Below are 3,227 nucleotides of genomic sequence, written 5' to 3' on the forward strand. Positions count from 1 at the left end.
TATATATATTTATATTTATATATATATATAGAGAGAGAGAGAGAGAGACAGAGACAGAGACAGACAGACAGACACCTCAGAACCGCATCTTCTGGGATAGGACTTGGTATATTTGTTTTTTTTAAAAATGTATTTTTATTGATTTCAGAGAGGAAGGGAGAGGGAGAGAGATAGAAACATCCATGATGAGAGAGACTCATTGATCGGCTGCCTCCTGCACGTCCCCTACCCAGCACTGTGCCCTTGACCCAAATCGAACCCGGGACCCTTCAGTCCTCAGGCCGATGCTCTATCCACTGAACCAAACCAGCTAGGGCAGTATTTCTTTTTATTAGAGAATAAACGTGTTTTGAAGCCTCAATGTTAGTATTACATTTTAAAGGCACCTGGTTTAAGCCCTCTCTTTTTTAAAGTTGTGTGACTGATTTGTCCAAATTATTTGTTTTAATTCTTCCTGTCTTCCTGTGGCTCTGCCTTCTAAATGATCAGGAACTCCAGAAGCCCCTAGTCTACTTAATTTAAGCTCTCATTCTTGTAAAATCAGTCTCAATTACATGTAGCCTATTCTGATTTAAAAATGAAACTAGAAAACAGTATAGTCTAATAAAAATTTAAAATCAGGAAAAGTAGTAAGCACATGAAAACTAATTTCAGCATTTTATTTATGACAAACATCAAAAGGTTGAGGAATTAAAAATGATTACACAGTGGAATATAGGCAGTCATTAATAGGTTTTAAAGACTGTAACAGATGTGATATTAAGTGGTAAAAGGATTCATTGGTGCTTAGAGCCCATGATTACAACTTTGTAAAAATTAGATTATGTAAGTTAATGGAATTTTTAAAAAGTTAGTTTAAACTTCCTACTAATTAACAATAAATGAGTGACAGCTTTGTACTGAGTACTATGGTAGGCAGTGTGGGAATAACAATGAAACCTATAGTGATTGTTTATAGGCTATACAGGAGCTATACTGATTGTATACAGTTGAAGTACTCCAATGTGGTTGAAAAAGGTTAATCAAAAAGTTAAAGTAGGGGAAGGATGCAAAGCATACCTAAAACATTTTATTTAGCCTAAAACACATAAAAGTGCATTTATCAGCTGATCTTTAGATGATGAGCAAGAACTTTCCTTTGAGTATGGGTCTGTTGACTGAATAGAAATGAAATAGTGCTTGTGTACATATAACACTTTCTATGTACCAGGCACTGTTCTAAATTAATAATTTTAGAAATTTTCTTTACAAATTTTACAAATTTTCTTTAAATTCTCATACCAGCTTTATGAGTTATGAAGGTTCATATAATATTGATGCTATTTTAAAAAATGTTTGACAGAATTTCCTTAAATGTTTAATAGAGAAGCTACTGGGTCCTGGATTTTCTTGTGGAATTTTTCTTTATTTTAGGTTCAATTTTTGTAATGTATATGTGACAAATTATATTTTTTATTTCTTTGTGTGAATTTTGGTAAATTGAGTTTCTAAGGGGTATGTCATTTTTGTCTTTGTTGAATTATAGATATAAATTGGTAATAATGTCCCCTTTTAATGCCTGTAGGATCTGTAGTAATATCCCTTTTTTACTTTGGATACTGATAATTTGTGGGTTTGTGGGAGTTTTTGTCAGATTTATCAAAAAAATTTTGATTTTTCAAACATACAGCATTTGGTTTCATTGATTTTTCTCTATTTTTACTCTCTTCCATTTCATTAGTTTTTGCCTTGTTTGTTTGTTTGTTTATTTATTTGTTGTTAATCCTCATCCAAGGATTTTTTCCATTTATTTTTTTCTGGAGGGATGGGTAGAGACAGAAGGAAACATGGATGTGAGAGAGACACAATTGGTTGCTTCCCATACATGCCCTGACCAGGGTCAGGGATCGAGCCTGCAACTGAGGTACAGGCCCTTGACTGGAATCAAACCCGGTACCCTTCAGTCAGTGGGCCGACACTATCCACTGAGCAAAACAGGCTGGGATTTGCCTTGGTTTTGTTTCTTTTGTTTGCATTAGGTTAATTTTGCTCTTTTTATGGTTCCTGATGGTGGACCTTAGGTTACTAATTTGAGACCTTCTCCTGCACACTCCCCACTGGGGATGTGCCCGCAACCAAGGTACATGCCCTTGACCGGAATCGAACCTGGGACCTTTCAGTCCGCAGGCCGACGCTCTATCCACTGAGCCAAACCGGTTTCGGCAAGAGACCTTCTTTTCTAATACAAACATTTAGTGTTATAAATTTCTCCCCAAGCACTGCTTTAGCTAGATCTCACAAATTTTGATATTTTATATATATAGTTAAATATACTTTTTTATTGATTTCAGAGAGGAAGGGAGAGGGAGAGGGAAACCCAGGGGGATCAAGCCAGAAACCCAGGAATATGCTCTGAACCAGGAATTGAACGGATTCATAGGTCAATGCTCAACCAATGAGCAACACAGGCCTGGCAAATTTTGATGTTATATTTTAACTAGAGACCCGGTGCACGGGTGGGGTCCCTTGCACAGGTGCACAATCGGGGCCAGAGAGGGACCGCGGGAGGGCTCTAGGGCAGCGGTTCTCAACCTGTGGGTCGCGACCCCTTTGGCGGTCGAACGACCCTTTCACAGGGGTTGCCTAAGACCATCCTGCATATCAGATATTTACATGACGATTCATAACAGAAGCAACATTACAGTTATGAAGTAGCAACGAAAATAATTTTATGGTTGGGTCACAACATGAGGAACTGTATTTAAAGGGCCAGAAGGTTGAGAACCACTGCTCTAGGGCGTGTCCGACCCATCTCGCCCAGTCTGGATCATCGGGACCCCAGCAGCAAGCTAACATATTGGTCAGAGTATCTGCCCCCTGATGGTCAGCATGCATCATAGCTACCGGTTGAACAGTCGAACAGTTGTTTAGGCTTTTATATATATATTTTTTTCTTTTTTTAAAATATATTTTTATTGATTTCAGAGAGGAAGGGAACGAGAGATAGAAATAGAGTCATTGGTTGGCTGCCTCCTGCATGCCCCACACTGGGGATCAAGCCCTCAATTCTGGCACCGGGATTGGACTGTGACCTCCTGATTCATAAGTTGACACTCAACCACTGAGTCATGCCAACCGGGCTTAATTTTTATTTTCTTGCAGTTCAAACCTTTTTTTTTTAATTTTTTTAATTTACTGATTTTTAAAAAAAATATATTTTATTGATTTTTTACAGAGAGGAAGGGAGA

The 3,227-nt window shown here is 37.8% G+C and overlaps 1 protein-coding gene across 5 annotated transcripts in view; it reads left to right on the forward strand.

Annotated features, from left to right (window-relative positions):
- Positions 1–3,227, forward strand: part of IST1 (increased sodium tolerance 1 homolog (yeast)) — a 29,285-nt gene that overhangs the window by 2,511 nt on the left and 23,547 nt on the right. The window lies entirely within an intron of this gene.

The sequence above is a fragment of the Myotis brandtii genome, unplaced genomic scaffold (genome assembly GCF_000412655.1).
Source record: "Myotis brandtii unplaced genomic scaffold, ASM41265v1 scaffold670, whole genome shotgun sequence".
NCBI classification, from domain to species: domain Eukaryota; kingdom Metazoa; phylum Chordata; class Mammalia; order Chiroptera; family Vespertilionidae; genus Myotis; species Myotis brandtii.